Below are 11,296 nucleotides of genomic sequence, written 5' to 3'. Positions count from 1 at the left end.
ATTCAATTTCTCACTAAAATAAGCAATAGGTTGCTTATCTTGCATTAAAACGGCGCCGATTCCAATTCCTGAAGCATCACACTCAAGTTCAAAAGTTTTAGAAAAATCAGATAATTTAAGAAGAGGAGCAGAACATAACTGATACGAGTCACAAAGGCCCAACCCAAGCTCAAGAAGGTGATGGGCTCAAATCAAGAAAATCAAGATTCACTTTCTTGTTTTCAAGAAAATCAAGAAACCGAATCTTGGCCCAATTTTGCTGTTTGGAGCAATTTCAAGAATCAAGAAAATTAAGATTTCAAATCTTGGAAATCTTGGTCCAAGAAACCGAATCTTGCAGCCAAAGTGCATTGGATCTCTGTTACGAGCATCAACGACCCAATTTCGGTAGGAGATGGATCACGAGCCCAAATTCTTGAAGGCGAGGCCCAATAACCAAATTCCAGCCCAATCAAGAAATTCCTTCATACTTAGTTGAAAATCAGGCCAAAATGTCAAAGGGCCCAATTTATAAACATTTTAATTGTGTAATTTAACTTTTTAAGCTGTAGGAACATACATGTAAAATTCGGCCCAAAAACAGCCCATATATATGCTTGGCCAAATTTTCCTTTATTTTATTCTATTAATTAGGTTTAATTTTATTAGTTACTTGTTAGATTAGGATTACTTGAGGCCTATTTAAAGGCATGGCCGGCCACCCCTTGTAAATAACACTTAAATTCATTCTTAAATTTCAGATTTGAGAGAGCAAAATTTTCTTTGAGTTTTCTCCAAAATTTCTCTCTTGAGTTTTCTTTAGAAGTTGTTTTAACAATCTTTTGATTGTGGGAGTCATCTTCAACCTTCTTCTTGCCATCGATATTCTTTCGAGGGGAGATTAGAGCCGTTTGAAGAGATTTGTGAGATCTTTCGGGATTTCAAGGATCTTTAGGACTTATCTTTTATTCTTGCTGTTCAATTTCTTTTCTTTATTTCTATTAATGTCGAATCTATATCTAATTTCCTTGTTGTTTTTGTTTGTGTTTCAGCCTTGATTCAAACTCCAATAACTCTTCAATTAATCGGTTCTTTTATTGGCAGCATCTAATCGATTCAAAATTCCCCAAAATTTAGGGTTCTTGTCGTTTTCTATTTCTTCTTATTGGGTGAAATTCGGCTGCTGAAATTTGGGCAATTCATCTTGGGTGTTCAATTGGACCGAATCGCAACTTAAATTCACTTCTTGAACCGTTCAATTTCATCTATTTCTTTCTTTTCTTTTTGCCGCCCAAATCCCTAATCTTCCAATTAAAAAATTTGATTGTTTCAATCTACTTACTTTTTGGTGTTCTTGGCAGATTCGGCTTGTGGGATTTCACTATTGGAGTTTGATTTCATCTTTTTAAACTCCGAATACATTTATTCATTCGTTCTTTGTTCCTTGCTGCTCATTTAATTGAATTTGGGGATTTAATTTTAAATCTGATTCGTTTAATCTTGTTTTTTGTTTTAATTTTCAAATCTGTTCCTTTAGAGCTTTCGTAGGAGTTTCTCATGACTTGGCAACTCGATCTTGGTCCGCACGCAACTCTTTATCAATAACTTAGCTGATACGAGTCACAAAGGCCTTAGATGCGTATACAAAAGAACGAGAAAATCAAGATTCACTTTCTTGTTTTCAAGAAAATCAAGAAACCGAATCTTGGCCCAATTTTGCTGTTTGGAGCGATTTCAGGAATCAAGATAATCAAGATTTCAAATCTTGGAAATCTTGGTCCAAGAAACCGAATCTTGCAGCCAAAGCGCATTGGATCTCCGTCACGAGCATCAACAACTCAATTTCGCTAAAAGATGGATCACAAGCCCAAATTCTTGAAGGTGAGGCCCAATAAGCAAATTCTCAGCCCAATCAAGAAATCCATACATATTTAGTTGAAAATCAGGCCAAAATTTCAAAGGGACCAATTTGTAAACATTTTATTTGTTAATTTAATTTTTTAGGCTCCAGAGATATTACATGTTAAAATCGGCCCAAAACAGCCCATTTAAGTGTTAGGCCGAAATTCTTTTATTATTTTTATTATTTAGGGTTAATTTTTAAGTTTTCTAATAAGGTTAGGATTAGTTTGAGGCCTATATAAGTGATGGCCGGCCACCCCTTGTATACACTACTCAAATACATTAAAATTTCAGATTTGTTAAAGTGCAGAATTTTCTTTGAGGTTTTCTCCAAGAATTCTCTCTTGAGCTTTCTTTAGAAGTTGTTTTAACAATCTTTTGATTGTGTGAGCCATCTTCAACCTTCTTCTTGCCATTGATATTCTTTGGAGGGAAGATTAGAGCCGTTTGAAGGGATTTGTGAAGTCTTTCGAGATTTTAAGGATCCTTAGGACTTTATCTTGATTTTTATTGATGTTCGTTCTTTTAAGTTTTCTTGCTGTTTGCGTTGAATTCCTTTGACTAATCTTTTTTTTCCTTTGTTTTTCAGCCATCAAAATCTTCAATGTCTTATTCGGTGGTCTTATTGGCAGCAAGAAACGTTCATTGTTGTCCCTTTTAATTGATCTTATCGGCTGCACATCCTATTCCCAATTAAATTCGGTTTGCTAAAAAAAATCGTTCTTGAATCCTATTTTCTTTAGTTTCAGAATTAATTATCCTTGTTCGTTTCAGCCCATTCTCAAAGATTCAGATCTATTTTGCATGATATTTGACATCGAGAAACGTTCTCATCTCTTCAATTTCAATTGCTCTTGACGTCCCAATTCCCTATTTTCTGTCCAATCGGTTTTGCTGGAATTATAAAGTTAATTTGCTGTTTTGTGTTGTTCTTTCAGATACGGCAGATTGGAGTTGATCTAAATTGCTATTCCGTGTTATTGGCTTCCACGAAATCTCTTTCATAAGTGCTTTCGTTTCTTGCTCATCTCTTGTTGTTTTAGGGTTCTAAGTTTAAATCTAGAAATTCTAAAAACTGATCTTGTTGTTTCGTTTTAGATCTGCTCATTTAGAGCCTTTCGTAGGAGTTTTCCCGTGACTTGGCAACTTGATCTTGGTCCGCGCACAACCCTCTATCATTTGGTATCATATTTTTGGCGTTTTGGGTGTTCTTGGTTGATTTTTAAACTGATCTCTATTTTTTGAACTACAAACAACAGTTTTACCCATAAAAATTTTTTGAAAAAAATTCATTTGAGTGGGTAAACGTTATCCGATTGATCTGAAATTTTACATACATATTTGTGGTACTGTGATTGAATATAAAAAAATATTTCCCGCAAAAAAGTCAGTCTAAAAAGTCAAAATAATTGAAAAATACGAAATTCAATAAAAATTAAAAAAAATATTCAGCGGGTTGAGTTTGTTTCCCAAACTTTCCAAATCAAAAATTAAATATTTAAGGACATTCCAGATTTAATTTTGTGATTTTTTGAGATCGGGAACACCTCAAACAAAGTTGTCAAGTTACTCTGCAGTTTTTCGGGTTTTTTGGTTTTAGCAATTTTTATTGATTCTTAGCTGTAAGTTTTCATTTGTTTGCCTTTATTCTTCCTTTACGCTATCTAACACCTTCTTGTTTCTTGTGTTAGTAGGATTTAAATGTGTGCACAATTCTTCCTCGGTACAACACGAATCAATTGGTGTCTCATCAGTTTTTGGCATCCTAGTGCAAATTAGGATTCTTTGGTAGTTCGGTTCATACACTCTCTAATTGGTTGATATAAAATCTACTAAAGAACTCACAAGACTGAATTCTACCTCATTTAGAATTTGATTTATTCTTTTTGAGTGATTAACGGTGAGGTTTGCTAACTTTTATTTTTGAGTGTTGAGTGTTTATTTTGCAGGTTTTTGAAAATGTCTAAGGTTGGTCAAGGTGATAATGACCATAATGATGTCCATGATACATTTATAAAGTTCCAACAACAGTTAGACGAACAGACGGTCTTAATTCTTTGGGGTTCAATTACACGTTCTTGATTCCCCAAGAACCTGTATTAACACTTATTCCTATTCTCAATTTGATTCTTTGCTGATTTGGGGATTTTTATTTCAGATATGGAAATTCAAAGTTCTAATCTTTTAATTTCTATTTCGTTTCAGATCTGTTCGTTTAGAGCCTCGTAGGAGTTTTCTCGTGACTTGACAACTTGATCTTGGTCTGCGCGCAACCCTCTATCATTAGCTTTTAGGGTCTGAAAAGCTTTTTCTTGGGTTTCACCCCATTTGAAACCCACTGATTTCTTTATAACCTCTGTCAATGGGGCAGCAATAGTAGAGAAATCTTTCACAAATCGTCTATAAAAACTAGCTAAACCATGAAAAGATCTCACCTCAGTTACCAATTTAGGAGTCGGCCACTCCTTGATTGCCTTGACTTTATCCTCATTGACATGAATACCTTGAGCACTAACTATGAAACCTAAGAATATTAGTTTATCACAACAGAATGTGCATTTATCAAGGTTGGCAAATAATTTTTCAGCTCGCAGAATATCCAAAACGGTTCTAACATGGAAAACATGATCATCTAATGACTTTGAGTAAATTAAAATATCATCAAAGTAAACTACTACAAATTTACCCAAGTGAAGCCTTAAAACATGATTCATTAATCTCATAAATGTACTAGGTGCATTAGTAAGGCCGAAAGGTATAACTAACCATTCATACAATCCAAATTTTGTTTTAAAGGTTGTTTTCCATTCATCCCCTTCCCTCATTCGAATTTGATGATAACCGCTTTTTAAATCAATTTTAGTAAATATAACTGAACCATGTAATTCATCAAGCATATCATCAAGTCTAGGAATTGGGTGTCGATACTTTACCGTTATTTTATTGATTGGACGGAAATCAACACACATTCGATACGTACCATCTTTCTTTGGTACCAATAAGACAGGAACGGCACAATGACTTAGGCTCTCACGAATGTACCCTTTTTCTAGTAACTCCTCAACTTGCCTTTGCAATTCCTTTGTCTCCTCGGGATTTCATCTATAGGCTGGTCGATTTGGGATTGCAGCTCCAGGTACTAAGTCAATTTGTTGTTCTTCCCTCGTAAAGGTGGTAAACCTTTAGGGGCCTCACTGAAAACATCCTCATAATCCTGCAAAAGAAAATGAAACACACTAGGAAAATTTTCGTTAATGTTAGATAAAGATAAATAATTTTGCCTAAACCTCACAAGGATACAAGGCTGTTTATTGAGTAAGGCTCTCCTCACATCTTTTTTTGTTGCCAAAAAAATTTTCCCGCTCATTTTACCACTAGTGGATTCACTCACCTTTGGGTTTTTTAAATTTTGACTTTTTCCACTATTAGCCTCTTTTCTCTCTGTCTTTTGTACTTGCCCTTTCTCCCTTACCCCCTCACAAAATTTCATCATTTTCAATTGATCTTTATATACATCAGTAGGATTTAAAGGAGCAAAAGTGAATTTTCTACCTTTAAACACAAGGGAGTATCGATTAAGTTTACCTTGGTGTGTAACATCGCGATCAAATTGCCAAGGCCGTCCAAGGAGCAAATGTGCCGCATGCATTGGGACTACATCACACCATACTTCATCCTCATAATTCCCGAGCTTAAAAGTGACCAAGGACTGTTTGGTAACTTTAACTTCGGAACATTCATTAAGCCACTGAAGGTGATATGGCTTAGGGTGTTTGGTACAAGGCAACTTTAAAGAATCCACCAAATAGCTACTCACTACATTCGAGCAACTCCCACTATCAATAATGAGTGAACATAAGTTACCTTTAATAAAACACCGAGAATGAAAAATATTGGTCCTTTGGTTATCATCCTCTTTCATCTGAATGTTAAGGGTTCGGCGAACTACAAGGCATTGGAAATTAGCAAAGTCCCCTTCTTTTGGTGGTTCGACCAACGCTTCACCATTACCACTGTCATCCACAAGTTTTGGCATGTCTGGATCTGTTTTATCAGAGTCAGAAGTGTACTCACCATTATCTTTCAGAAGAAGTAATCTCGTGTTAGGGCATTCTCTACTATAATGACCACGCCCTTTGCACTTAAAGCATTCAATCTCACGAGGCCTTTTCACACTCGAATCACCGAAATTGGGCTGCTTAGAAGGTGTTTGCGTTTTAATAGGAGCCCCTTTTTTCCAATCTGATTGCTTACTTCCATTACTCAAAGAAGACTTATTAGTAACAAAAGGTGATTTTGAACTCTTAAAATCAGAATTGGAATTGTTACCTCGGTAATATTGTGAAGTAGAGAAGGAACCAAACCTTTGTTCCTTTAGTTGTTGCTCGATCTCAATGGCTTTATGAACTGCTTCTTCCAAATCAATGTAAGTTTGGAGCCTCAATGTATTAGCTATCGGCCTGTTCAAACCATCAATAAATCGAACCATAGTTGTTTCCTCATCCTCCTCCACATTAGCTCTCTGAACGAGCATCTCCATCTCCTTAAAATATTCATCTACCGTCCTACTACCTTGAACAAGTCTTCTCAGCTTTGTTTTAATTTCTCTATAGTAGTGAGGTGGAATAAACCTTTTACGCATAATCTGTTTCAACTCATCCCATGTCGAAATCTCACCTTCATAATTCTGATGACAATTTACCCCAAGTTGAGTCCATCAACTTAATGCATAATCTGAAAATTCCAGCGTTGCTAATGCTACCTTTTCATCATCCGGACATTTATAGTACCGAAACATAAGTTCAATCTTAGATTCCCATTCACAATAAGCTTCTAGATCATTCTTACCACGAAATTAGGGAATTGTGAACTTCGGTTTTGCCAATGAAGGTTGTCCACGATCATGAAAATCAAAATCAGTTCTAGTGACACGTCGAGGACCGAGCCTATGAGTAGGAGGCTGGTTATCCATATCTTCTTTAATTGGATCTCGATATTGAGACTCTCGATTCAATCGCACCTCATTGATGGTAGCAGTCAAAGCTCGAAGTGCAGCAGCCTGTTCGTCCAACTGTTGTTGGAATTTTTTAAATGTTTCATCATTATTATCACCTTTAGACATTTTCCAAAAACCTGCAAAAAATAAACACTCAACACTCAAAAATAAAAGTTAGCAAACCTCACCGTTAATCACTCAAAAAGAAAAATTAAATTCTCAATGAGGTAGAATTCAGTCTTGTGAGTTCTTTAGTAGAGTTTATATCAACCAATTAGAGAGTGTATGAGCCGAACTACCAAAGAATCTTAATTTGCACTATCATGCCAAAAACTGACGAGACACCAATTGATTCCTGTTGCACCGATGAAGAATTGTGCACACGTTTAACTCCTACTAACACAAGAAACAAGAAGGTGTTAGATATTGTAAAGGGAGAATAAAAAGCAAACTAAAGAAAACCTACAGCTAAGAATCAATAAAAATTGTTGAAATCGAAAAACCTGAAAAACTGCGGAGTAACTTGACAACTTCGTTCAAGGTGTTCCCGATCTCCAAAAATCACGAAATTAAATCTAGAATGTCCTTAAATATTGAATTTTTGATCTGGAAAGTTTGAGCACCAAACTCAATCCGCTGAATATTTTTTTTAATTTTTATTGGATTTCATATTTTTCAATTTTTTTGACTTTTTCGACTGAATTTTTTACAGGAAATATTTTTTTTATATTCAATAACAGTGCCACAAATATGTATGTAAAATTTCAAATCAACCGGACAACGTTTACCCACTCAAATGAATTTTTTTCGAAAAATTTTTCTGGGTAAAACTGCTGTTTGTAGTTTTAAAATAGAGATCAGTTTAGAAATCAACCAAGAACACCCAAAACGCCCAAAATCTGATACCAAATGCTAGGGGGTTGCGCGCGGACCAAGATCGAGTTGTCAAGTCACGGGAAACTCCTACGAAAACTTTAAACACTTGGATCTGAAAAACGCAGGACAAAGATTAAATCTGGAAATTTCAAGATCTGGAATAAAACCCTAAAATAACAAAGAACAAATCAAGAATCGAAACACCTATTATTAGGAAATTCAGACGACAAGAACTTGTGAATAAACTCCCAACAAATCCCTAAACCAGCCGAATCTGTCCAAGGCAACAAGATGAAGAGTTAATTCGGTAAAAGAACAAATTGAATTAAGGAAATTTGGAAAGCAAGAAATTAAAACAAAAATCTAAAAGAAGATTGATTTTTGGTTATCAAGAAGAGTTTTAAAACTTCCCAAACGAATCTGAAACGAATTAAATTTCCAAAACAGCAAACCGATCTCAACCAGTATTTGAAGGGAAATTCGACAAGAATAATTGGGGAAGATGAATCGGAGATCGATTCTTGCGGCCAAAGGAAAGTTGTCGATCAATCTTTAATGTCGAATAGGGCTGGAAAAAAAACAAGAACAGAAAATAGATTAGATAAAGATTCGGCACAAGCAGAATTAAAGAAAAGAAATTGAACAGCAAATAATTTAAAAATAAGTCCTAAGAAGCCTTGAAATCCCGAAAGACTTCACAACTCCTTTCAAACGGCTCTAATCTCCCCTCCAAAGAATATCAATGGGAAGAAGAAGGTTGAAGATGGCTCCCACAGTCAAAAGATTGTTAAAACAACTTCTAAAGAAAACTCAAGAGAGAATTCTTGGAGAAAACCTCAAAGAAAATTCTGCACTCAACAAATCTGAAATTTCAATAAAATTCTAAGTAGTGAATACAAGGGTGGCCGGCCATGCCTTTAAATAGGCCTTAGACTAATCCTAATCTTATTAGAAAACTTAAAAATTAAACCTAATTAATAAAAATAATAGGCAAATTCGGCCATGCACTTAAATGGACTGTTTTGGGCCGAATTTTAACATGTAACATTCCTAAAGCCTAAAATTTAAATTAACAATTAAAATGTTTACAAATTGGGCCCTTTGACAATTTGGCCTGATTTTCAACTAAATATGGGTGTATTTCTTAATTGGGCTTGGAATATTCTTATTGGGCCTTACCTTCAAGAACTTGGGCTTGTGATCCATCTTTTCCCGAAATTGAGTCATTGATGCTCGTGACGGAAATCCAATGCGCTTTGGCTGCAAGATTCGATTTCTTGGACCAAGATTTCCAAGATTTGAAATCTTGATTTTCTTGATTCTTGAAATCGCTCCAAACAGCAAAATTGGGCCAAGATTCGATTTCTTGATTTTCTTGAAAACAAGAAAGTGAATCTTGATTTTCTCGTTCTTTTGTGTACGCATCTAAGGCCTTGCTAACGAACTCCTGAATGGTCCCATTTAGTTTGGAACGCATTTGTCGGGCCTTTGATCTCGTTATTGGGCCTTGTGGTAATTTGAGCCCATCACGTTCTTGAACTTGGGTTGGGCCTTTGTGACTCGTATCAAGAAGTTTTACGTTGGGTAGAAGTGGAAAGACACGCATATGAGACACGATCAACTCTTCGTGATTAAACCTCCATGGATGAGTATTTTGGTGCACTCAAAGTGATACTTGTGCCTTCTCGTTTGTAACCCCGAAAGGCTCCAAGCTCGTGGTTTACTTTTCTCCGATTTGAATCCCTCGACGAATAAGAATCACAACATAGATCTGTTCTCAAGAAATCATAGGACGATGGACTCCTTGATGACCTTGCTTCTATATGATCTTTTTTTTTGCATTTTCTCGATTTCAGACTGCATAATCCTTCTCATTTCTTCCCTCATCATTTGCAATTCAAACTCAGAGAGTTCTTGGGACATGATTTCAGCAAAGGATTAGAAAACAAAAGCAGAATTAAATAGAATCTGAACCTCACCAAACTCAAAATCCTCACCAATCTCTCGCAAAGAAAAACAAAGATGAGCTTTCTACTCGTGTTTCAGTCAGATTTTGGCTTTTACCTCTTAATGATTGAAGCTCCACTCTATGCCTTTTACCTCTCGAGTTCACATCTCGAAGTTCTTAGAGATTTCCTTAGACCTATTAGAAAGCCTGTAGGTCAGCTTCAAAAAGCTAAAAAATTAAGGAATGATGTTAGGTAAATAGGTAGGCTTGCAAGAAAACAATTTCGAAGAGTGTGGCTGGAAACAATTTTTAAGAACAAACAAGAAAATCGGAAAATAAAACACTTTGTAAGCTAGCTTTTCTTTTGTCGAAATACACAAAACCCGAACTCCCACTTTTGTATTTTACACACCTTTTTTATATTCAAAATATATTTTATTTTATTTTTTAATCGAAACTTTTTTTTATACTTCTCTTCAATCCGAGAGTATGAAAAACGATAAAACGTACTTAATCTTACTAGCTCTAATTGAATGATACGAACTCACTTACAAGGTGTACTTGAGTCGTTGAATGCCTGATCGTCAAATTAAGTAGTCCTGTTTTGGTTTAAAAATAGGCTAATTTAAAATAAAGAAGATAGTTTTAAAATAGCAGATAAAAAATTGAATAATGGAAGGATGGTTTAAACAAACTTAAAACAAGAATGAACCCGTGATAGCAATTAAGGACCCAATTCTTTTAAGTCTTAAGGTGGATGATGGATAGCTGGATAAGGTTGAACGCCACACTCGGAGAGTGATAAGTTCAAGAAAGAAACAAGTGACGCCACTAGCTAAACTAGATAATTAAATTGAATCTCGAAAAACAATGGGAGTGATCAACTCACTAAGTCTGTTATATTTCATAAAAATATCAAAACCAATCAAGTAAGAAGTAACCTTCCAACAATTTACAAATGAACTATTTATAGGCTACTGGATATCTAGCCAAATAGCCATATATTGAATGCAAAAAAATTAAGCTAAGTTAACTTAATGTCCAACTGAAACAATCCAATGAACTCAATCAATAATCAGCATCCATTGAAGTGCCTGAACATTCTTGAAAATGTGTTCCTTGGTGTGCACTGTGACACCCCTAAAGTGACCCTAGTCGGAAAGTGGTTTCGGGACCACTAAACCGAGTCATAAAGATAATTAACCGTCATAGTTGATGCTCATTATATGTACATATGCATGTGTGAAAATTTCATGTTTGAATTTTGTTAATAGTAAGTGAATTTTATCAAGTAGGACTTATGTGAGAAAATTTGGAAATGTGCTAGGCAAATGTAAAGTGGCCTAATAATGCATGTTGTGAAATGATGGGTTTGCATGTCAAATTACCCAAAATTAAAGCATAGTGGCCGGCCATGCTATGGGTGGAAACATGTTGCAAACATGTTGTGTTAGTGAGTTATGTTAGAAAGAATAAAAAAAGGGGTTAGGATTAAAGTAATGCAAAAAGGTGGAGTGATGAAAAAAAAATGGTCTCATCCATGCCCCCCCCTTTGCCGTGAATGGAAGAAAGGAAACAAAGAAAAAAAAAGTGTT

Source organism: Gossypium hirsutum, chromosome D02, assembly GCF_007990345.1.
Source record: "Gossypium hirsutum isolate 1008001.06 chromosome D02, Gossypium_hirsutum_v2.1, whole genome shotgun sequence".
Lineage (NCBI taxonomy): Eukaryota > Viridiplantae > Streptophyta > Magnoliopsida > Malvales > Malvaceae > Gossypium > Gossypium hirsutum.
Note: the sequence above shows the minus strand (reverse complement) of the source record.